This window comes from Geospiza fortis, unplaced genomic scaffold, assembly GCF_000277835.1.
Source record: "Geospiza fortis unplaced genomic scaffold, GeoFor_1.0 scaffold80, whole genome shotgun sequence".
NCBI lineage: Eukaryota > Metazoa > Chordata > Aves > Passeriformes > Thraupidae > Geospiza > Geospiza fortis.
This window is the reverse complement of record NW_005054551.1, coordinates 107,184-132,522: the sequence shown is the minus strand read 5'-3', so window position 1 is coordinate 132,522 and position 25,339 is coordinate 107,184. Positions and strand designations below refer to the sequence as shown.

The 25,339-nt window shown below is 50.3% G+C and overlaps 2 protein-coding genes across 3 annotated transcripts in view; one reads left to right on the top strand and one right to left on the bottom strand.

Moving 5' to 3' along the window:
• Positions 1-7,600, bottom strand: part of ADAMTS10 (ADAM metallopeptidase with thrombospondin type 1 motif 10) — an 81,278-nt gene extending 73,678 nt beyond the window's left edge. For both annotated transcript variants that reach the window (XM_005429493.2, XM_031064043.1), the window contains exon 1: positions 7,312-7,600. The gene's annotated coding sequence lies outside the window, so the exon portion shown is untranslated. The remainder of the gene's footprint in view (positions 1-7,311) is intronic.
• A 6,604-nt stretch (positions 7,601-14,204) lies between these two features.
• LOC102034810 (tyrosine-protein kinase ZAP-70) overlaps positions 14,205-25,339 on the top strand; it is a 50,760-nt gene continuing 39,625 nt past the window's right edge. Inside the window, exon 1 of the mRNA XM_005429491.2 lies at positions 14,205-14,335. The gene's annotated coding sequence lies outside the window, so the exon portion shown is untranslated. The remainder of the gene's footprint in view (positions 14,336-25,339) is intronic.

The window sequence follows — 25,339 nt, the reverse complement described above, 5'->3', positions numbered from 1 at the left end:
CCCTGCCCCTTCCCTGCCCCTCTCCCCGGGTTCAAAGGAGCAGCAGCCACGGGCTCAGGGAATTCTGTTGGAGCTGGTGCTGCATTCAGAGGCCTGTGGGCCACAATAAAGCTCTGGATCCAAACCCTCCATCAGAACCGACTCCTTTCCTTCACCATCGCCTTAAAGCTTCTGCACAGAGGGAAACCTGAGGAGCAGCCCCTGGTATGGGGGGAAGCTCCATCCCAGCACCACCAGAGCTCCTGCAGGCCTGGACTTGTCTGCAGTGCCCAGAGCAGCACCCAGCCAGCCCAAAGTGTCTGTGGGGTGAAACACCACAGCTCCACTATCTGGTTCAGCACCAAGGGCCAGACAAGCGTAGGCACGTCCTGTCCAGCTATATTGGTAATTATTCCAATATCTCTGTCCCCCTGCCGGCACCCCAGTGCCAGCCTGGGTGCCAGGGCCACACTCTCCCTGCCTTTGGAACACCAGCTCCCCCTTCCAGGCTCTCTGTGGTGCTCCACAGCCGGCCCTGGCCGGGCACACCCTGCATCCCTTTGTACAACAGCTTCACGGGGCTTTGGGCTCGCTCCAGCACTGTGTGGGAGGAGGGTTGGTTTTTGATTTTTTTTTTTCCCCAAAAACACGAGAATTATTTTACAGTCAAATCTATTCAGTGCAATCCTGGTGAGGAAAGGGCTGAACCCCCCCCACCTCGCTCAACTCCAAAATCTTTAATGCTGCCAGCAAAGGGGCAAAAGGAGCTTGTGCCAAAGCCAGGGCAGGGGGAGGAGAGCTGGGAGCAGCGACCTCGCTCTGACACCGCCTGCTTGGCTCTCTGGAAATCCTATCCCTGTGTTACATAAGGACCTGGCCCTATCTGGAACGCCGGGGTCATTGCACTTCTCCAAGTGTGGTAAAATGCTCGGAGGTCCTCACCAGGAAAGCAGGAGGGAAGTGCCAGCTCTGATCCTCCTCAGGATGGGCAGCTGGGCCCGGGGCAGGGCTGGAGCTGCCCGAGCAGCGCCACAGCTCCAGCCTGGGGGAAGGTGGGCACTGAGAGTCCCTGAGCTCCCATCCTGGGACTGCTCCTGCTTTCGGGAGAGGATCCACCAGGCAGGTCCACTCTCAGACGGGACTTATGCAATAGTTTGGAGCCTCTCCATGTGACCCAGACTTGCTGGCGCTCTGCCACCGCTCTCCTCGCTGGCTGCAGCCAGGCACAGAGCGGCGGGATTAGAGAGAGGCCGGGCAGTCATTAACGGCGTGCCAGTCATTAACAACGGCGTGTTAGTCATTAACTGAGTGCCAGTCATTAACCGAGTGCCAGTCATTAACGGGCATCCCCCACCACACAGGGACACACATGTCCCATGAATGAAGGGACATTCATGTCCCATGACTGAAGGGACACTCGTGCCACCCACATGCACCCAGGGCACAGCTGCAGCTGCTTGGGTGTGAGGGGATGGGGATAGGTGGAGTTTTTATGTGGATTAAACACTATTTGCACATGGATACATGTTGTCTGCATGTGATAAGACATTATCAGCATGAGGAAACACATTATCTGCATGGGAATATATGTTATCTGCACAGATAACATGTTATTAGCATGATGATGGAATAGATCTTATGGAATATATCATTGAACAGATCTTATCTGCATGGGGATAGATGTTATCTGCACACGGATACATGTTATCTGTATGTGATAACATGTTATCAGTATGAGGATACACGCTATCTGCATGGGAACACGTTATCTGCTTGGGGATAGATGTTATCTGCACATGGATAACACATCATCTACATGATGATGGAATAGATCTTATGGAATAAGTCATGGAATAGATCTTATGGAATAGATAATGAAATAGATTTTATGGAATAGATCATTGAACAGATCTTATCTGCATGGGCACAGACATTATCTGGGTATGGATACATGTTATCTTCATGTGATAATGTGTTATCAGCACGATGATACACACTATCTGGATGGAATAGATCTTATGGAATAGATCTTATGGAATAGATCATGGAATAGTTCTTATCTGCATGGCCACAGACGTTATCCGGCCATGGATACATGTTATCTGCATGTGATAAGGTGTTATCAGCATGAGGATACATGCTACCTGCATGGGAATCCATGTTATCTGCATGGGGATAGATGCTATCTGCACATGGATACACGTTGATAACTCTTTGTCTGCACACACTACCTGCAGACAGGTCTGGTGCCCACCCCGTTGGGCCCTGCCATCCATGGAATACAGATATTCCATGCACAAATGCCATTTTTATACCCTGCATCTCCGTGGCCACCTCTGCCCCCATGAAATGCTCCCTCTGTGTGGGGTTCAGCACAGCCAGGACAGAATCCAGACCTCCTGGGCCTGTGCACAGGCAGCTCTCCCTGTGCTCCTGCTGCTCCTCCCAGCATGGAGCAGAACCAGGGCTCTGCCAGGAAAGGGCTCCGGGAAAGGCGCTGACACCTTGGAGCGGGCAGGGAAGCAGAGGCAGACCTGGCCACCTCTGCCCCGGCAGGGCTGGTTCATCTCCATCCCGCGACTGCTGGTTCATCCCCACCCCGGCAGGGCTGCTTCTCATCTCTCCATCCTAGCACAGCTGGCTCCTTTCTCCATCCTGGCACAGCTGGTTCTTATCTCTATCCCAGCCCTGCTGGCTCATCCCCATCCCAGCCCTGCTGGCTCATCTCCGTCCTGGCAGAGCTGGTTCATCTCCATCCCTGCAGACCTGGCTGCTCTCTCCATCCTGGCACGGCTGGCTCATCCCTAACCTGGCATGGCTGGCTCCTCTCTCCACCCAGGCACTGCTGGCTTCTCTTTCCACCCTGGCAGAGCTGGTTCATCTCCATCCCAGCACTGCTGGCTCAGCCCCATCCTGGCAGGGCTGGCTCCTCTGTCCATCCTGGCACGGTTGGCTCTCATTCCCATCCTGACAGGGCTGGCTCCTCTCTCCATCCCGGCAGGGCTGGCTCATCCCCATCCTGGCATGGCCGGTTCATCCCCATCCTGGCACTGCCAGCTCCTCTCCATCCTGGCAGGGCTGGCTCTCATCTCCATCTTGGCAGGGCTGGCTCATTCCCATCCTGGCAGGGCTGGCTCACCCCCATCGCGACAGGGCTGTCTCCTCTCCACCCCGGGACTGCTGGCTCCTCTCTCCATCCTGGCAGAGCTGGTTCATCTCCATCCTGGCAGGGCTGGCTCCTCTCTCCATCCCAGCACAACTGGCTTCTCTTCATCCTGGCAGAGCTGGTTCCTCTCCATCCCGGGACTGCTGGTTCCTCTCTACATCCCGGCAGGGCTGGCTCTCATCCCCATCCCGGCAGGGCTGGCTCATTCCCATCCCGGCAGAGCTGGTTCCTCTCTACATCCCGGCAGGGCTGGCTCTCACTCCCATCCTGGCAGGGCTGGCTCATCCCCATCCTGGCAGAGCTGGCTCACTCCGATGCCGGCAGGGCCGGCTCCCGCAGCTCCCCTCCAGCCGTGCCGGTGCTTACACAACCCAGCCCCGCGGGGCACCGAGCCCTGGGCTTGCATAAAGACAAACAGCCTCGTGTGCCAGCAGCGAGCTGGGCTCACCTGCACAACCAGCCCGGCCCTCTCCAGCAGGGAGCTGCTCCTGCTGTGAGCCCCAGCTGAGGCAGGGTTATGTGGTTGGTGCAGCTCCAGCTCCCAAGCAGCTGTCACAGCTCTCACACCGAGTGTCACACCCAAAATTTGGCTCTTTGTCAGCCAGGCTGTAGGACAGGACCATACCCCCGTCACAGAATGGTTAGGATTTATAATAGGGTCTTTTCACAGACTGGTGAAGACAAAACAATCCTATTCTATTCCAGCTGCAGACTCAAGGACAATCCCTTCAAACTTCAGGCCCAAAGCACAAACAACGTGAAAAGAGGAGTGTGGGCAAGCAAGCAAGGAGGATGAAACTTCATCACTGGAAGCTGTTAATTGGACAGTTAACTCCTGTATGCAAATGGACTAAAACTTATAAAAATGTGAGATCTCATGGCCAAGCCCTTTTTGCTTCCATCTTGGAGCCACCTGGGCAGAGCCACGACTGTGGCTGTGGCACTGCCAGGGTGTGGCCCTGGAAGGCATTTCAATAAAATATCCATTTTATTCCTCTGAACTCCCTCTAGCCTCTGTTCCAGCTCCTCAAGGCATCACCTCCATGCCAGGGGAGCCCTGCAGGAGCAGGGATGCCTCCTGTGGGATGAAGTGTTCTGAAGCAGAACACTTCAGCTCTGGGATCCCTCCAGCCCTTACAGACCTGCAGATCATGTCCAGGCTCCTTGAGAGCTCCAGGAGAGCTGCTGGGCAGAGATTTTGGGCCATTTTCCCCTCCCTGTAGGTTCTTTACTCAGGGAAATGTGGCCCACATGCAGCTCCTTCCTCCACAGCCAGGGAATGAAGAGTCCCTAACCCTGACAGGACTGAGCTCATCCTCTGCATTTTCATTTCAGTCAAAGCAACTTCCCACCAAGGTCACAAATCCTACAGGAGGAGGCCAGGACTTCACCTGCCAGTTCAGCTCATTTGGGACCAACATTTAGGAGTCTCTGACTTCAGAAAGATTTGCAGGACAGCACAGGAATAGATTAATTTTAAGTCATTTTTCCTTTTAAATTAAGCTACGATGTAAGAGTAGGAAACACAATATTGATAATTGTGATAAACAGAAGTGTAAAGCTGTGGATGTCCCATCCCTGGAAGTGTCCAAGGCCAGGTTGAACAGGGCTTGGAGCAATCTGGGACAATGGAAGGTGTCCCTGCCCAAGGCAGGGGTGGGACTGGATGAGCTTTAAGGTTCCTTCCAACCCAAACCACTCCATAATTCCATGAAAGACTCTGAGTAGTCAGACATGGAATATCCCAAGCATTTCCCAGCCTGGGAGGATGCAGAAGGTGAGAGAGGAGCAGCAATGGAGCAGCTGGATGGAGACCCTGCACTGATGTTGCTCCACTGAGGTCAGACAGAGCTAAAATATTCCAGCAGTTTCCCAGTGGAGCCTCTCCCAACCCTTCAGCAGCCTGCAGACTTCATTGAAGGCCCTCACAGAAACCAAGATGGGAAAGTTGGCTTGGATGGTGTCCCTTTAAACCTCCCTCAGTGCTGGAAAACAGGGCTGCATCCAGGCTGGTGGTTTTCCATGTGTCTCTGCCCCGCATGGGATCCGACCTGCTCACAGATTCCTGGGAAATGTTCGTAACTCCTCGCCCTGCAAATATTTCCCACAGTGGTGGGGTCAGGCAAAGACCTGGGTGTCTTCAGCACATCTGAGCTGACATCCCCCAGCCGGCTGTTTCTGAAAACGTGACGGGTTTGGTCCCAATCCTGTTCGTTTTAAGCTCATCTTGTGTTAACCCAAGATCGAGGCAGGGCAGGACGTGACAAACACATCCTGCACTGCTCCCAGCTCAGGAGGAACTCATTGCTGGAAACTTGGCAAGAAAAGCGGGGTTTGGACATGGGGGTTTCAGATAAGCTGGAGATAAGGGTTTGCACGGAATCATCCTGTGCCGAGGACCCTCCATGGAGCTGCTCCTTGGGGAAGAGGAGCCCGGGCTGCCCCTGCACCAGGATTCCATGGAATGGTGAGAACAGCAGCTCCTCCCCGCTCATCCCTGGGTGGCCTGGAGCCATGGGTGATAAGAGAGCCTCTCATGTTTCAGGTTGGAGGAGCAGACACTGTTTATGTTGAGCAGCACCACCTTCCTCCCCTCGGGGGCTCCTCCTCAGCCTCTCGGCGGCTGCTCAGGCCCGGCTTATCGGGGCCCCCCGGTGCCAAAGGAAACAGCTCAGCCCCCCCAGCCTCATCCGGGCAGAGCTGATTTGCAGGAGATGACAGCACCTTTCCCATTCCCCGCGTGGGGAATGCTGCTGGAGCCGCCCCAGAGAGGCGCCGGGAGCTTTTTGGGATGTCAGGAGGAGGAGGAGGAGGAGGAGGAGGAGGAGGAGGGGAGCACAGGGTGCTGCCCCGGGGCGAAGCAGGAACGGTGGGAGGCTGAGGATGGAGCAACTGGAGCACTCAGCACGTTCCATATATGGAGAAACTTCGGGAACAACCTCCCCAGGACTGCGGGGAGCCTCACTGATGGAGGCATTTCAGAGCAAGGCTGGTCCCAGCTTGGGGAACATCCCAGAGCTGGGAATCACCCGGGTGTCCCACAGAACGATTCCCCTTCCACCTTATGGAACTCCCCAGACCCTCCCTGCCATGCCCAGCATCGCACCCTGGCACCACTGGGTGCTGCTAAGGAGGATAAAACCGAGCACGGCCAGAACCAGAGCTCTGCTGGTCTCCAGCACCGGGGATGTTGGCAGGGATTGCAGCAGGAACACGAATATCCCCTGAGGTTTGCATCTTGACCACAAAAGTCCCCAAAAATGGGCCTCGCTGTGAAATGTTACATTTACCTGCCCCCAGCACAGCTCCACATTTCCCTCTTGGTTGGTTCTTCCCCTCTGGAAGATATTTGCCAAGGTTATTTTATAAACTCCTTTCTATTTATAGTCCAGCTCCTTCAGCTCTAATGAGATAATCTTCTGGCATCTCACCACCACTAATATTTACTTTGATGTTTAAAATAACATCTTCTGAGGGATTGATTAAAAAAAAAACAATAAAAAAACCACCTTTAAAATATAATCAAAGCAAAGAAAGAACTGAGCAGAGCAGTGGGGCCGAGCTCCTGGGGATGCACACGGAGTCAGTGACACTGCAACTTTTTCAGGGCAGACTCTTTATAATCCTCTGAGCACATCAGGAGGGAGAGAGGCATTGGCAGCTCCTGAAGATGGAGAGAGAGACAGGGAAGGAGGGAGAGGGAGCGCGGGCTGTGTTTATTCTCAGGAATGAAGGCAGCAAGGAACGTTTCATTCTGCAGCAGGGCTTGGAGCTGCCGCTCTCTGTAATTGAGAGCTTGGCCCCGGGCAGCTCAGCAGAGCAGATTTGGGGTTTAGAGAGGCAAACATTCCATCCTGGGGTTAATACAATTAAAAAGAGGGGCTGGGGGAGGCGAGGGAGGCAGCAGCAGAGCCCGGCTCCCGCTGCCTGCAGCCACTTTGAAACACAAGCCTGCGTTTTTATGGAAACTCTGAATGTTGGAGAAGGGTGAACATGGTTTTCATTCTCATAAATGTTTTTCCAGCATGCAAGGCTCTCCGGGCTCATTCCTTCTCCAGGGAGACGGTTCTGATTTCAAAGAACATTCGCATTCCCTCCACCCCAGACCACCCCACTCCAACCTCAAAGAGCCTCCTCTGGAAAAATTATTTTAAAGAGCGTTTTACCTTTTCGAGTGCTTTCCCTTCTTTCTTCTTTTTTTTTTTCCCCCTTTTAATTCCTTCAGCTTCTCTCTTTTTTTTTTCCTCTTTTTTTCCCAGCAGCAGCCAAAAGCTCCTCTCTCCCCCTCAGCCCTGCGTGTGTCAGAAAGTTTCCAGGCTGAGGGTTTGTGTCGCCTTCCTTAAGAAACTTCTTCTGTCAGACCCAGGCAGAGCTGGAGTTGGAGTTGCTTTGCTAAAAAGTCTCCTTTCAGGAAGTGAGGAGTAATAAGAGAGCAGCTCGGAGGCAGCACATGGATAGGGGCTGCTCGAGAGAAAAAAAAAAAGAAAGGAGAAGAAAAAAAAAAAAAAAAAAACAACTTTGCTCAGGAATTTTGCCAGGATTATCCAAAAGAAAAAAAAAAGAAAAAAAAAAAAAAAGAAAAAAAGAAAATCCCCAAACCCACAAGGCTGGAAAAGTCCCGCCCTGGCTGCTGACATCAGTGCAGAAGGCAGGTCTTGGCTGAAGCGGTATAAAACTACTCAGCCTTTCTGTGGAGGAGCAGGGAGGGAGCTTGGGGCAGCCCTGGAGGCGATGCTGGGGCTCCGCTGTGGATAAAACATCCCAGGAACAGCCAGAAAGGACAGAGGCCGTGCTGGCAGTGCCACACAGAGCAGATAAAGCAAAGCCTGCCATGGTTTTGGTTTGGAATTTTCTCGCCCCCCCAAACAAAAAACAACAAACCCATCGTGCATTTTAACCAGAGCTTTCCCAACGCTGTTAAAAACTCAGGGAGTGTGTGAGGAAATGGCCTGAAAGGCTCCACAGCAGTGGCAGGGACTGGCTGGGAATCGAAAAAAAGCCTTTAAGAACTCGGCAGTGCTTTCAGAAGTCCCTTCCCTCTGCAGTTACATCATTCCTGCCCCGCTGGCTGCGGGGATTGCTGCGTTCTCCTGCTCTCTGGAGGGTCCTACTGAGGGATAAATCCCCCTCCAAAACCAAGAATAACCCCTGGGAATAACCCAAACAACCAAACTCTGCTCGTTTCCAAACAACCCCCTCGCAGGACACCTCAACAATAAAAGGCAGGAGCTCATTTCCTCCTTCCTTCTGAAGGCGGCTCTGGGATTTCAAAGCTGAATTTGTGAGCCTTGGTGGAGAGAGAATTACCTGGCAGTGCTGCAAACGCTGGAAAAATGAGCCTTTTCCGAGCTGCCCTTCCCTGGGAAGAGAGAGGGGCCCTGGGGAAGGACACAGGGGAAGGATGGAAGCACCAGGGTGAGGAGGGACCCCCAGCCTGAGCCCTTGGTGGGGACATAACAACCCCAAAACCACCCTGGAGGTGCCTTTTCCTTCCAGGAGGATTTGAATGAAGAGTTAAGGGGTGAAAAGTTGCCAAGGGAACACATAACATATTAAAAAAATTATATATATATATATATACACAAAATATAAATAAAATAGATATTAAATATTAAATAAATAAAAAATTTAAATGCATATTAAATCTATGTATTAACTGTTATATTAAAATATGCTAAAATACAAATTAAATTTATAGATTAAATATTAAATTAAACATAAATAGGTATTAAATAAATGTATTAAATATTATATTAAATATAGATTAAAATATATTATATGTGTATTAAAACAAACTCTCTGAACCTGAGACCCCAGGAGGGGATTGCAGGGGGGGTTTGGGAGAGCAGCACAGGATTTGCATCCCTGGGCAGTTGGTGTGGATGCCAAGTGCAGCACAGCCCTGCAGCCTCGTGTCCTGCCCTGACCCTTGCAGGCACAGCCGGTGCCAAAGCCACGGGACACAGCCCTGGGCAGCCAGAGCTCCTGGCCACGGTCCCTGGTGCCACCCAGGCTGCCCCAGCCGCCACCAGACCATGAGATGGGCATGGAGAAAGAAAAAAAGCCTCAAAGGCCTGGCCAGCCCCGTGTCCTGATGGGATGCTGGCCCAAAAAAACCAAAAGGGATAAAGGAAAAAGCAAGAAGCTCTGGTACTTTTTGTGGTGGATGCCCCTAAATCCTCTGCTATAAGCAAAGCAGGATGAATCTAACCTGGAGCTGGACCATCCCTAATTAATGTTCTACCATAAATTCGATTTTTGGAGCCCTCTGAACTCCCCTCCAGGGATGGAGCAGCAGCAGGAGATGCCCAGGAGGGACCTCCCGAGTCCTTGTGAGCTGTCTGGAAGGTTTGCTGATCCAAATAACCAAGAAAAACCAGGGAAAGCATCCTTTGCTCCCAGGAGGAGCTGGCTGAGGGTGGGAGATCGCAGCCCCCAGCTCCACTCCAGCCACTCTTTGCAGACTGGAAAGGGCTGGCTCTGCCCTGGAAAAAAAGAGTTCAAAAGGGACTGGGATTGATTGCTGGGCTGGATTTTGGGCCAGTTCCCTGGCTGGGTGGACAGAGTGGTTTCCTTCCTCCCCAGGCCACGCTGGCCATTGTCTGAGCCCCCAGAGCACACCCAGAAAAGAGCAACTGAACAAAATATTTGGGGTTTAATTGAATGGTGCTGCTGCTGGCCAAGGAAAAATTAATTGCTGCAAGTGTGGCCTGGTGCCATTCCAGGGGGGTTCTGTCTGCTGGGGCTTGTCTCAAACACACTCAGTGTGGAATAAACAGGGATGGAGGGGCAGATTTCCTTCCCCAGAGAGTGGCTCTGTTCTGCCAGACCCTTTGGAAAACTTGTTTTTCCCTAATTCACAGAGTTTCCAGTCCCTCCTGGGTGGTAAATACAGAGTCAGACACTCCTGACTGGCAAAGCAAATCCCCCCAGCCCTGTACCCCAACCCACCAGTGGTCTGAGCACCCTCAGATTTGTACCAGAGCAGCTCCAAAATGGGCTTTACTCCAGTCCCACCCTGTCTCTGAGGAGAGGATGGAGCAGCACAACCCTGACAAGCCAAGACCTCCATCCCCTGCACAAATCCTGGAAAACAGGGAATGCTAAAACGACCAGAGGCTCACAGCAAAGAGGAGGAGGTGATAAACAGCATAAAGAATAGAAATTTCCAGTCCCTGAGGTTGCTAGAAAGTTTATTTTTCAGATTAGTTCGGTATCAGAAATATCTGATACCTGAAAAAATCTGAAAATCTGCCTGAAAAAATGGTTTCATGGGGCAACCAACAACCCCCCATTAAAACTCCAAAATCACCCGTCTGCTTCCTCTCCCCAGGATGAGGAGACGAGGCTGAATTTGCAGCAGAGGTTTGAAACCCTCGCTGTGCGGGGGGATGGAGAGGAGCCGGGAGCAGCCCGGTGTCACTGCACCCTCCTGTGGCTGCACGGAGCGGCCGGGGCCGCCCGGAGCATGGGACAGCGGCGGGAGGATGGAAACACCCTGGGATGATGGAAACACCTTGGGATGATGGAAACACCCCGGGATGATGGAAACACTTCCAGGATGGTGGAAACCCTGCCAGGATCCTGAAACCCCTTGGAGTGATGGAAACCCCTCGTGATGATAGAAACACCCCGGGATGATGGAAACACCTTGGGATGATGGAAACAGCAGTGGGATCCTGGAACCCCCTGGGATGATGGAAACCCTGGGGGATGATGGAAATACTTCCAGGACGATGGAAACACTTCCAGGGCAATAGAAACCCTCTTGGGATGATGGAAAACCCACCGGGATTCTGAAACCCCCTGGGATGATGGAAACACCTTGGGATGATGGAAACACTTCCAGGATGATGGGAACCCTTCCAGGATTCTGAAACTCCTCGGGGTGATGGAAACCTTGGTGGGATGATGGAAACACTTCCAGGATGATGGAAACCCCTCAGGATGATGGAAACACCCCGGGATGATGGAAACCACCCGGATGATGGAAGCCCTGCAGCTCCATCATCCTCACAGGATCCTGAAACCCCTTGGGATGATGGAAACTCCTTGGGATGATGGAAAGGATGGCAGGATCCTGAGCCCCCCTGAGATGATGGAACCCCCCTGAGATGACGGAAACCCTGCCAGGATCCTGAAACCCTCTTGGGATGATGGAAACAACAGTGGGATGATGGAAACACTTCCAGGATGATGGAAACCCTGCTGGGATCTTGAAACCCTCTGGGGTGCTGGAAGCAATGGTGGGATGATGGAACCCCCTTGAGATGATGGAAACCCTGCCAGGATCCTGAAATCCCATTGGGATGATGGAACCCCTTGGAATGATGGAAACCCCCCTGAGATGCTGGAACCCCCTTGGGATGATGGAAACCCCTCAGGATGACAGAAACCCCAGTGGGATGATGGAAACACTTCCAGGATGATGGAAACCCCCCCCAGGATGATGGAGACCCCACTGGAATGATGGATTGAACCCCTCAGGATGATGGAAACCCTGGCAGGATGCTGCAAGCCCTGCTGGGATGATGGAAACCCTGGGAGGATGATGGAAATACTTCCAGGGTGATGGAAACACTTCTAGGATGATGGAAACTCCCTCAGGATCATGGAAACCCCACTGGAATGATGGACTGAACCCCTCAGGATGATGGAATCCCCCTGGATGCTGGAAATCCCCTAAGAAGCTGGCCTGAACCCCGGAGAAGCACAAAGGCCAACACTTCCAGGCTGATTTGGCACCTCCTGGAGGTGCTGGATGGTGCCCAACATGTCCAACCTGCACCACACCAGGGCCAGGGCTCATCTGAAGGCTTGAAAAGGCTGCAGACTGTCCTGGTTGCCAGTAGGACACACAGGGAATGCTGCTGAGGCCTGACAGGGTAATTCTGTGTAAGCATTTTGTACATAAAATGAAATATTCTCCCTGCCTTGCTATGTCTGAACTGCAGGGCCTGGGCAGAGTTCCCAGCTCTGGCTCTACATCACAGCCTGGCCCCAAGTCCGTGCTGGGACAAGCTCCTTGGCCACAGACTCACCCTTTTTATGGCTGTTCAGCACCCAACACAACAAAGCTCCATTCAGCCCTTCAGCTACTGCAGCAATAAACAAAGTGCTGGGCTTTGTTTGCAGCCCAGAGGCTGCAGGTCGAGAACCTGCGAGTGAAACAAGCTGGAAACAAACGGGTTTGTTTTTCCACCAGGGCACAGACGTGTCAACTAATTGCCCAACAGTAAAGCCAGGCTTAATTAGTCCCAGGTGTTAAATAAAATAGGGTTGGTGTTTCCCAAAAGTGTAACTCTGGCTTGAAGGAGGGGCAGGCTCTGAGAGCAGAGGCATCAAGAAGTGATTCTCAAGAATTTTGGGGGGATTTTGGGGCAAAGGACAAATATTCAGGTGGGTTTTGCTGAGGGCACTGCAGTGGGGTGCTGCATTTTCACCTCAGGATCTCACCTTGTCCTTGGAAAAAGCTTTGTTGTGGATTTTTGGGTAAACACCATGAAGAACTCCATGTGAAAATTAAAACAAAGGACTCCTGGGGAAACTCAACATTCCATGGGGCTGAGGGATGCTCAGGGGTACCTTGTACTCTGCCAATCCAACCTATTCCCAATTTTTTAAATTCCAGTCAGTCCTGAACATCATTAAGCTCATTTTGCTTAATCAGGTCCTTAGTCCTGACTTCTACAGTACAATTTTCTGCCAGCAGAAGTTAAGAAACACTGGCATTGTCCATCCATCTCCTTGGGACACCTCTTTGCATTCAGCAGCAATCAGTCATGGATGGGGCTGATCCAGAGGGAGGTGTCCCTGCCCATGGGGGGGTTGGAAAGATGGGATTTAAGGTTCCTTTCCAACCCAAAGCATTCCATGATTCCATGGTGCCACAGCCTTGTCCCTGTACCCAACAATTCCAGGATGGGTGGCAGCGAGCTGGGGATGAAGCACGGAGATTTTTCCTCCTGGAAAGGGAGACCTGGCCCTGAGGAGCAGCTGGAAATCCTGCAAAACATCAACACCTTTTGGTGGCACTGCAGATGGAATGTCCCCAGCCCAGCTGGCAGTGGTGGCACTGCAGATGGAATGTCCCCAGCCCAGCTGGCAGTGGTGGCACTGCAGATGGAATGTCCCCAGCTCAATGACAACATTCTGGCCACTCTGGCACCACAAAGAGCCGATCACTGATCAGAAACAGGGAGGAGAACCAGGCCAGGAGAGGCTTCCTGGGCTCCTGAGCCTGCTCTGGCCCATCACAAACCACAACTCCCAAGCAGCTCCTCCCAGAGGGCCTTTCTCAGTAACTCCTGGCTTGGATGTGGAAAATCCAAAGAAATTCAGTTTTCTTTACTCCTCTGGCTGCCCAGCCTGGCATGACAATGGCTCTGACAGGAGGGGGCAGCCAGGGGGGATTGGGCTCTGCTGCCAGGACAGGGACATCATGGAGGAAATGGCCTCAAGCTGCTCCAGGAGGAATTTGGAGGACACCAGGAGGAATTTCTCATGGAAAGGGTGGTCAGGAACATAAAGGGGCTGCCCAGGGAGGTTTGGAGACCCATTCCTGGAGGTGCCCAAGGAAGGCCTGGGAGGTTTGGAGTGCCCATCCCCGGAGGTGCCCAAGGAAGGCCTGGAGGTGGCACTCGGAGCTCTGGGCTGGGGACAAGGTGGGCATTGGCCACAGGAAGGACTCGGTGACCTCAGAGGGCTTTTCCAGCCCAGGTGACTCTGTGATCCTGTGGCAAAGACACTCCTGCACAGAGATTCCCTTTCCCACCAACATCTGCTCAGTGGGAACTGTTCAAGGAGAGAACTTTGCTCTCAAGGCAACATCTCCCCTAAAACATCCATTTAAATAACAACAGCTCCTCACCAGCTCCCTCTGACCCCTTCCCTGCCACAGCAGACCCCTGCCCTGACACGGAGAAGATCTCAGAGCTCTTTCACTCTTCAGAGCTGCACAGCTTTTGTTTGCTCTCCTTTCCTTTCCTGTGCAACAAGGAAATAGGGTCACGTTTCAGAGAAACCCAGCCAGCAGTGGTTTGCGAATGCCAGAGCTCTCGCTGGATGCTGCGGCCTCTTCTTTCCCAAAACCGACACAACCCTCACTCCACAGAGATTATTTTCCCTCTTTTTTCCCTTCCTGCTCCCCAGCTGCTGTAGGGAAGCCCCCAAAGCTCCTCGGCAGAGCAGGTAAGAGGCACTTTTTGTTCGCTGCTGTTGTTTGGGGTGGCGGGTGCGTCATGGCTGCTTTGTTCCCTGCCTGGTGCCTTTCTGCAGCACCAGGCCGTTCAGAGGGAAGATCCCATGAAATGTTGGTGTTAAATTCCAGATTGGTTCCTCATTCCACCTTGGTTTTCTTACTGATCGCCCCACTGGAAAAATACGGGGTTGAGTTGGGGCCATCACGTTGTTTTTGAAACTGAGGGGGTTTAGATGGGTCAGAAGACAATGAGATGATGGCTTGTGGTCCAACACTCCTGGCCAGCCATTCCCTTCCCTTCACCTCTGGACATGGTACCAAAACTCTGGAAGTTTCTCTTTATATTTCCTGCGAGCCTCAGTGGCAACGTGGGAAGGTTTAGGATCTCAGTGAAAATGTGGGGAGATTTAGGATCTCAGTGGCACTGTGGAGGGTTTAGGATCTCAGTGGCACTGTGAGGAGATTTAGGATCTCAGTGGCACTGTGGAGGGTTTAGGATCTCAGTAGCACTGTGAGGAGATTTAGGATCTCAGTGGCACTGTGGAGGGTATAGGATCTCAGTGGCAATGTGGAGGGTTTAGGATCTCAGTGACACTGTGAGGAGATTTAGGATCTCAGTGGCACTGTGGGAAGGTTTAGGGCACCTGGCACCTGCTGGATAATGCTCCAAACACTCCAGAAGAACTTCAGGGATTTGCTGCTGGCCATCATAGCAATAAACAGACTGGAATCCAGAGGCAAACTCACTTTTATTTCCTTGGGTTTCTTTGGCATCTCCTCCGTTGATACTTGGTGAGGACAGGCACAGTTCAAAGTCCCATCAATCAAAACACAGTCTGGGGTGGTAGGTAATGACCTGGGACAAAGGAAACTTGGGTTTGAACCTCAAAAAAACCTTCCCTATCCATTAGACTTGGAATAAACCCCACAGGAACACCAGGGAAAGCCATCCCAGGGAAGAACTGGAGAAGGGATCAGGCTCCTCACTGGCAGGGGGTGGAAAAAAGGGATCTGTGGGGCTCTGATTGCTGATTTATTTATGATTCTGCTGATTTCAATCCCTCATCCTCCTTTTGCCTCTTGGAAAGAGGGACTCAATTCTCTGAAAAGTTTATTTATGCTGCTGGGAATAGGATTTCCTAAAGAAATGTGGGTGCTGCCATAGCAGGATTTAGAATTCACACATATTAACATACAACTTTAAAAGTTAATACCCATTAAGATGTTGGGGAAGAGGCTTTCTGGGAGCTCCCAGATAACCAGGACAATCCATAGTCTCTCTGTGAAGCACCCAGCTCCATGAAAAGCAGAAATTCTGGGAATTCCCAGGTTCCCTCCATGCTCTAAACCCACCCAACCAAGCACAGAGAACTTGGCTTGAGCAGCCAAGGTCAGGAAGGACAAAGGTGTCGGTTAAGCCGAGCTTTTCCTCTCACAAACCCCAAGCAGGTGGGACTGGAGGCACAAAACAGAGAGGCTGAAGGCAAAGAGTGGCACTGAAAGGGTTTTTTTTCACCTCTGACAACTTTTGGGGTTGAGTTGGGTAAGGAGCAGGGAGCAGCTCCTTGTGGGGCAAAGCAGGAAGATCTGGAGGGTTGGAAATACTAAAAAATACAAATAATTGTAATTAGGTGATTGAAAGGCTCACACATTTTGTTTAGTGCTTGATTTCCTGGGAATCTCTGTGGATTCCTGGGGAGAATTAGGTGGCAACTGCAAGTGGATGGGTTGGGAATTAAGCACATGGAATCCCAGAATGGTTTGGGTTGGAAAGGACCTTAAATCCCATCCCATCCCATCCCACCCCTGCCATGGCAGGGACACCTCCCACTGTCCCAGGTGCTCCCAGCCCTGTCCAGCCTGGCCTTGGGCACTGCCAGGGATCCAGGGGCAGCCCCAGCTGCTCTGGGCACCCTGTGCCAGGGCCTGCCCACCCTGCCAGGGAACAATTCCTGCCCAAGATCCCATCCAGCCCTGCCCTCTGGCACTGGGAGCCATTCCCTGGCTCCTGTCCCTCCAGGCCTTGTCCCCAGTCCCTCTGCAGCTCTCCTGGAGCCCCTTCAGGCCCTGCAAGGGGCTCTGAGCTCTGCCTGGAGCCTTCTCTTGTCCAGGTGAGCATCACCAATGTTTAATGCTGGCTAATATAATACAGGTTGTAAGTACACACACCTAAAGTATAGACATAGATACAATAAATATATTAATATTTAATAGAAGGAAACATAATAATAGGATATTTAATATCATTAAATATAGACATAGATACAAAAATACATTAATATTTAATGGAATGAAACATAATTATAGAATATTTAATATCATTAAATATAGGTATAGATACAATAAATACATTAATATTTAATATAATGAAATATAAAAATAGAATATTTAATGTAATTAAATTGAGACATAGATACAATAAATGCATTAATATTTAATGGAGTGAAATATAAAAATAGAATATTTAATATAATTAAATAGAGACATTGATACAAAAATACATTAATATTTAATGGAATGAAATATAAAAATAGAATATTTAATTTAATTAAATACAGACATAGATACAAAAATATATTAATATTTAATAGAACGAAACATAATAATATAATATTTAAAATAATTAAATATAAGTTTGAAGTATAACCCTTGCTCTTAGTCCTTAGTGCAGGAATGTGCATTTTTAAACACAGCTTTGATCCCTGAATATGCTGATTTGGCTTTGCAATATCCCAGAGGTGGCAGGAAAGGCTCTGCTGGGTGTGGAATTGAATGGGCACAGCAGAGAGGGCCCAGAGCATGGGACAGATCCCAGGGGGCCATGGGGACCATGGGCAGCTTCCACAAACTCCACACAGAGCCAGGAATCAAATTCCAGCCCCAGTGAGGGAGGCAGCGAGGATAAAACACGAACCAGTCTGAAATAACTCCATTTCCCCACATCCCATCCAAATCATTGCAACAAAACCCCTTTGCTGTTGTAATGAAAAAGAAACAAAACGCCCTGGGCAGATCTGACCCTTTATTTCTGCCTCAGAAAATCTTGGCTCAGCTTCATACTTAGAAAATAGGGATCCCAAGCTGCCTGTGAGTGGAGCATTTCCACACCCAGGGAATGTGGGAACAAATTCCCATTGTCCCTCACAAATCACTGCTCGCATGCAGGGATGTCCTGATCCCCTCAGAGCTGATGTCCAACACTTCCACTTCCCAGTTGTCTTCTTTTTCCTTCTCAGAATTTCCTCTTCAGGAATTTCCCCTGGCCACCCTCTAATCAAGCCCAGTTAGATTTTCTGTTTGATGCCCAGAACACAGATGAATAAAGGAATGGTCTCTGTCTGCTTTGAAATAATGTTCCAGCAATGCTCAGGCAAAGTTGGAGCTCCCAGTCCCATGCAGACCCTTCCAGAGCATCACCCACCACAGGACATTTCACACGTGGAATTTTGGGCCCTCAGCTGGATCCTGCAGAATTCCTTTCCTTGTTGCACTTTCAATTTCAGCCTTACGTTCATTTTTCCTCTTTTAAAACTCCAACCAGAGCATCTGATGCTCAATAAACTTTCCTGCTCTTAAACTTTCTGCTGGCATGGAGCTCAGGGCAAGGTTCTTCCCCCCGAGGCTGCTGGGCACTGCCCAGGCTCCCCAGGGAATGGTGCCAAGGCTGCCAGAGCTCCAGGAGCGTTTGGACACAGAATCACAGAATTCACAGAATTCCAGAGTCACTGGGTTGGAAGAGACCTTCAAGGTCATCGAGTCCAACCCAGCCCCAACAGCTCAACTGAACCCTGGCACCCAGTGCCACATCCAGGCTTTGTTAAACACACCCAGGGATGGGGACTCCACCACCTCCCTGGGCAGCCATTGGAGAACTTCATCACCCTTTCCATGAAAAACTGAAAGAATGATCAATTTTTCCTAATACCCAACCTATATTTTTCCCTAATATTCTAATTAGGTTTTTCCTAATATCCTACTTATAGGATAGGATCTCACCAACTTCCTAATATCCAACCTATATATTTTTCCTAATATCCAACCTGTATTTCCCTTGGTGCAGCTTGAGGCTGTGTGCTCTGGTTCTGTCAGTGCTGCCTGGAGACAGAGCCCAGCCCCAGCTGAGCACAGGCACCTTTCAGGTGCTGCAGAGAGTGATGAGGGCAGCCCTGAGTCTCCTTTTCTCCAGGCTGAGCACCCCCAGCTCCCTCAGCTGTTCCTCACAGGGTTTGTGTTCCCAGCCCCTCACTGACAGAGCTCTCAGGGTGGGGTTGTTGGGGTGGCTGTGCAGGGACAGGGGCTGGATTTGATCCCTGTGGGATCCAGCTCAGAATATTCTGGGATGCTCAGAAAATCCTGTGTTTCAAGAGTTAAAGCCCAAAGCAGAACCTTGAGCCTCCCAGTTCATCCAACTGGATGGAGGAAATGGGACACTCTGGATTCTGCCCAGGGCTGGGTGGGCAGCACTGGGTGAGCAAAACTGCAGAGCAGAAATCACTGAGCAGCAAAAGCAGCAAAAAGTAGCAAAAGCAGCATTTTGGGTGTTATTTTATCCACCAACTACACCAGGAGTACTCCAGAAAATAAGTGAAGTCTCAAATCTTCTTTCATGACGATTTCACCAAGCCAGGCCCTCCCTCCCAGCACTTCAGGGAGGTTTCTGCCTGTCAGGAATTAACTGGACAGGAAACAGAGGCAGAGCTGGAAGAGACCCCAGCCCCAGCATCTCTCAGTGATTGACTCCAACCCCGAGCTCAGGTCTCACAGAAAATCCTTCTGCCTCCAAGGTGCCCAACACAGCCACATTTTGCCCAGGTTTTCTCTTTTTCTGGCCAAAAAAAGCCCAGGGGCTGAGTGTTTTAAACCTTAAAAAGGTTTAAAATTTTAAGAGACTTAAAAAATATCTTACAAAACCAACTGATTTGTGCCTCTGAGTAGTTTCTAAACATCCCCCCAGAGCCTCTGAAGTCACTCAGGTGTGAGAGGTTGGGGCAGGGAAGAACAGATTATTCAGGTTTTTGGCTCTCCTGCTCTCCATCTCACCAGAAAACTCCCAGTGTTGGTCTCTGAGGCAGAGTGAACCCTTCTAATTTCATTTTGGAAAGGTGCAGTCAGCACTGAGCACCCTGAAGCAGATCACACCCAAATCTGATGTTGAGATCTGCAGGGCAAGTGGAAAGTGCTGGGTTTTTTTCAGTGAAAATCACAACTTTTTTCCTGTCAGATGTTTGTGCAGATCCAGCAGATGATCTAAGAACACATCCATGTATGGTTTGCCCCTCTGTTTTTATCTGGGCTTCTGATCTTTCACGCACAGAGGCAGAGGTGGGAGCACCCCCAGAAATAAAACATCACAGCCAATAAAACTTTGTTTTATTAACGCAGTTCCAGGGTGAGGCTGAGCATAAACCAGTGGGAAAGCATCTCCCAGTTTCTGTGTCAGATGTTCAAGGTCCTGTTGTCACCTCCAGGACAGAGGGGCGGGGATGGAGGAGGGTCCTGCCAGAGCCAAACTGGGCACAGACCCCAGAGCTGGGGCTGAGCCTTGAAAGCATCCAGCAAATCCAGCAAATCCAGCAAATCCTGCAAATCCTGCAAATCCTGCAAATCCTGCTGATGGGTTTCTCTTTGGGCCAGGTTTTATGAGCTCTCAGAGAACCCATCACACCTGAGACAGCCCAGAATGGCATCAAACGGGCAGGATGGCTTCTGTGGTAGTGTTGGAAACAGAAAAAAGTTTAATGAAAGGCAAAATAACAAAGTTCTTACAGGGAAAAACTGAGCTAGGGGCGAGAGGTTCTTGCTCCTGCTAAAATACCCCACAAAATCAATTATTTCCTTAGTTCTCTTCCTTTTCTAGTGAATTGCCCAGGTGGGACCTCTTGGCCTCTGTCCCATGGACAGCCCCAGGTCTGAGGTGAAATCCAACAGGTTCTATGAGGTGTCTTTGTACCAAACTGGGAGAAAAACTTCTTCTTTTTGCCTTTTTAAGCAGATAAAGAATAATTTAGTCACTCTGTGAACGGGGGGCACAACCCTACCTCCTGCCCCAAGGAGCATCATGTGGATGTGGAGGCAGAAAAGAGCGTGGAGAAAAACCCCACAGCCCCAGCAGGGCAGGGTGAGGGATGCCAGAGGGATGGGCAGAAGGTTCAGGGGTGCTCAGTGCTGTCTGCACCTCCCCAAAATCAACTCCCATGGCTTAAACCAGGCCTTTCTGGGCACCCAGCTGGGCCCAAGCAGGGCAGGACAGGCCCAGCTCAGCTGCCATTCCCTGGCATGTGGAGGGATTTCCACCCTGGCTCTGCTGGAAGTGCTGAATAAAAGCTGCTGGCCCTGTGCAGAGGCTCTGGGGGAAATAAGAACTCTGCTCTCAGTGCCCCAAAACACAGCCAGGAACATCCCCCACAGCTGAGAGGGACCTCCAGCGCCAATCCCCACTCCTCTGAGCACAGGGAAATTTGTGTCCAGTGAAATTTGTGTCCACGTCTTGGGTTTTTGTGGTTGAGATGAACCCCGAGGTGTTAGAAAGTATTTTTTTTCCTCAGCCTTATGACTGAAGAAGAAGTCAAGATTTGTCGGTTCTGCTTTTCAAGGTTGTTTCTTTTCTCTTATCTATTCCATTCTTTCTCTGACCTGCTGAGGTCTGTCCAGCAGGTTGGATTGTGGCACACTGACCACCCTTGGGGTGGTGTTAGCTTTTTATACTAAAAACTACCTCTACTTTATTTACAATAATTTTCCAATACCTATCACCTATGTTAGACCGTCTGTCTCTACTCTAAACCAACCCAAAAGTGTCACCATCACAGCAGAAGATGGAGGAGGAGAAGGACAGGACATGCCCAGATTCCTCCATCTTGCCTCTTGAACCCCCATTCTAAAAACCCCAAAATTCTACTTTTTCACCCTGTGACAAATTAACTATCATTCTACTCAAACTCTTGTGGCTTGTAAATCTTCACACAAAGTTGGTAATTGTTTCCATGGGCTAAAATGGAAGGCACAGGTGGGTTTGACTCCATGCCAAGGTCTCTGAGCCCCCTGCCAAGGTCTCGAGTCCTCCAGGGCACTCAGAGGACTGTCCTGGGTTCTGACATCCATGGGCTCTTCTTGTCCCCAGGTCCAGTTTGAGAGGGAGCAGAACACGAGGGCGCCAAAGGTTTTCTGTGGGGCAGCATTTCCCTCCTCTGCTCCTTCTATGGTCTTTTCCAAGAGGGAAATTCTGGGTTTTGCCTGCTCTGAGGTGTTCAGCTGCAAGGCCACCTCAGAGATATTTTTTCTGGGTGGAAAAGTGAAGGGAGAAGTGAATAGTGCCCATGTGGGAACAGCCTGAGCACGGGCAGTTATTGATTATTGCAACCTCCCCTTGAGAGCACAGGAAGGACAAACAAACACCAGGAACTCACCAGACCATAGAGAATGAGTTGTTTTTGCACCTCAGTCCTGATCACTGAGTTATAAAAATGTGCCAGAGAGTGTTTACTGCTGTGCACAGGGAGGGTTTCACTCTCCTTTCACACAAAAATGTCACAAAGTCTTCCTGTGCTCGGTGGTTTTCAGTTTTTCACAAAAGACTGACAGAACTGGAAATCACATTGGCCCCAGAAAGAAACTGAAAGCAGGATTTTCCCTAGTGGAACTCAGGATTGCAGGAATCAGCAATGGGAAAGTCCTGTGAGCTCATCCCTGGGGGTTCTTCCTGCCTGGGGAGGATTGCTCCCATTTCCTGATCCAGTGCTAGAGGCCTGCCAATGGCGCTTCCAGGCTCCCCCTGCCTCACATCCTGATGAATCTTCTTGCTTGGAAATGTTTATTGATACCCAGACTTCCTTTCCACTGATTAATTTCTTCTGCCTTATCCCTGTTCCATTTTAGCAGCACATCCAAACCAGCTTTTCCTCTCTGAAGGAAACTTGTGCTCCTCAGATGCTTCTCCTTTGCTCTCAGATGTTCCCCCATCACTCTTGGCCAACAATTAATGTTTGCCTCCATCCCCCAGGGCTGAGCCCATCAATCAGCCCAGCCAGGCCCTTCATCTCCTCCACTGCTCTTTCCTGAACTTGTCACATTTCCAACACTTTGAGGCTCAACTCACCCCCCCAGAATAACTCATTTCAACCTCTTCAACGTGCTGGGATCATGGGACTGAGCCCCAGGGGTGCTATTTATTTCATTCCTTAATTTTCAAACCGCAGGGAATGTTTAGGTCTGGTCTGTGCAGTCTGAGCTCCTCGTGGTGTGTCTGAGGAGCAGTGAGAGCACCCAGGGCTCCTCCAGCTCTTCCCCACCTGGCAGCAGCTTTCACCCTCTGTGCCCACAGGAATATTCTGGCTATAAAGATGAACACAACACATTCATTTTGTGGTTCTGGGAGCTGCTGGTGGCTCCTCCACCTGAGATTTCAGACTGTGACTCACAGACAGCAGAGCCCCTGGCACTGGAGGCACAGAGAATTCACTTTGGTCTCTCAGCCAACTCCAGAGCTGCATATTTCTGTATTTTTATATTCCTAAGCTGCCCAAAACCCCTCCAGCAGGGCTACAGGAGGTTGTGTCCCTGTTCCAGGCACTCCTGGAGCACAGGAGCTGCTGTGCTCCACTGGCAGGTGAGGATGAAGCAGCTCCAACATCTGCTGCAGATGTTCAGAGACCAAAGTGGTCTGGAACTTCCAGCTGGCACTGCCCCAGGCAGAACCCCCTGGCTGTTGTATTCACAGGGAATGTCCTGATGAAGGCAGGAATGATGAATCTGACTCCATGCTCTTAGAAGGCTCATTTATTACTTTATAATACTGTATTATATTAAAGAATACTATATTATACTAAAGAATGCTATATAGAATATAGAATACTAAAAATACAAAGAATATGATATGATATGATATGATATGATATGATATGATATGATATGATATCTATACTTAAGAATACAGAAAGGATACTTACAGAATGCTAAAAAGATAATAATGAAAATTTGTGACTCTTTCCAGAGTCCTGACACAGCTTGGCCCCAATTGGCCAAAAAAGTCAAAACAATTCACATGAAACAAATGAAACAATCACCTGTGGGTAAACAATCTCCAAACACATTCCACACGAGCACAACACAGGAGAAGCAAATGAGATAAGAATTGTTTTCCTTTTCTCTGAGGCATGCCCAAATTCCTCCATCTTGGCACGCTGAGCCCCCATTCCAAAAACTCCAAAAAATCTACTTTTCACCCCATGACAAACTATTGTTCTACTTAAACTTTCTTGACTCGTAATTCTTGGTAGAAAGGTTGGTAATTGTTTTTTCCAAGGGCTAAATCAAAGGCACAGGGGTCTTGGGCTCTGTACCAAGGTCTCTGAGCCCCCTGGGCGGGGGTTCGAGCCCTCCAGGGCAGCCAGAGGAATTTCCTGGGTTCCAACATCTGACACTCCCCAGATCCTCTGCACTGTCAGAATCAATCTCCAGGCCCCTGATGTTGTGTATAAATTGTAATTTCAGCAAAAGGTGATGCAGGGAGGCCAGGGAGAAGCAAAGGAAAAACCAGAGCCCTTCTCCTCCAACTTGTGCACAAACTGCTGCAGTTTCCTGCTCGATCCCAAAGCCAGAGGAGCTGCAGCATTTCTGACTGCTCTCCATTTGTTGTCCACACCTTGGTGGCAGGGACGAGCTCTGTGGTCCCCCAGCCCCAGGACAAAGCTCCTGGCATCGTTTGCTGGGAGCCAGGGCTGAGCTCTCAGCCCACAGGAGCACAGGGGGATGCCAGGCAGGAAAGCGGGGGGCGGATTCTGTAGGAGCGGAAATGAGGGATGTGGGACTCCAGGCAGCTCTCCAAAATGCAGTTTATTCCATCCAAGATGTTCCAGCAGTCTGGGATTGTGGGTGACAGAGCCCGTGCCTACAGCTGTCAGCTCCAGCTGCAGGCAGGCCTGGAGACCCTTTGGTTTTGGTTACATTGCATCAGATACTTTTCTTTCCTGAGCACCTTAATACAGCAGAACCAATCTCTACCTTAACTATTATCTATAGCCTATCATAACTACTATAATTACCATATTCATGTTACTGTTCTTCAATCACTAAAAGTTAGTACAATACAGTTTAAGCTAGAACCTGTATTTCAGTTTTCTTGCAGTGGAAAATTCTGAGACCTTTTTTCTACTTGCAACTTTGCTGACTTGTTTCCCTTGCTGTCTTTCTGCTTGGTAAAAACATCTTCTTGTTTGAGGTGGGATTATCCTTTGCTCTAAGCCATAAAAACCCCTTCTAACTAACACACCCATTCTTTCATCAGACTCTACATTTAAAAATCTTTCTGCTAAGCACACATATCTGTGAGACTTTCTTGTCAAACTTTCATCCTGCCCAACAGGGTTGTGTTTAACTCTGTGCCCCAGCCCCTCATTAAAAACTGTTCAGGATCAATGGCTCTGGAGCCAGGAGGGTTTCCAGTGGCCCCACAAAGGCTCTGCAGGGTGTTTTCACAGCTCAGTCCACAGCCAGCAGAGGAGCCCAGGCTGCCTGAGGACAGCACAGTGACTTGGTTTTACACAGAAATGTCCCAGCAGTGCCACCCTGGCCCCAGCACCCTCCTGCTCCCTCCTGCTCCAGGGGGAAGCTGCTCACCAGGGACAACTGTCTTGGGAGAAGATGCTTCCACAAAGCACAGCCAGCTCCAAGAAGGACTTCTGTCCCTGCTTTAACCTCTTGGAGTCTTGGACAGCCAGGCCTGAGCCCAAAATGAACCAAAATGGTCACAAAATGCACAAGCGCTCACAGGGTCTCTCACTTTGCTCAGTTCTGTTCCATTTGCATATTGGAGTTCATTGTCCAGTTCCAGCCCCAGCCCATGCAGTCCCATCCTGCTTGTTTTTCTCTCTTCAGCCCACGGTGTTTGTGCTCTTGGGCTGAGATTTGGATCATTTGTCCTTGGTGCCCAGCTGGAGCAGGAATTGTTTTGTCTCCCTGCTCTGTGCACAGAGCTCACCATCCCATAATGTGAACCC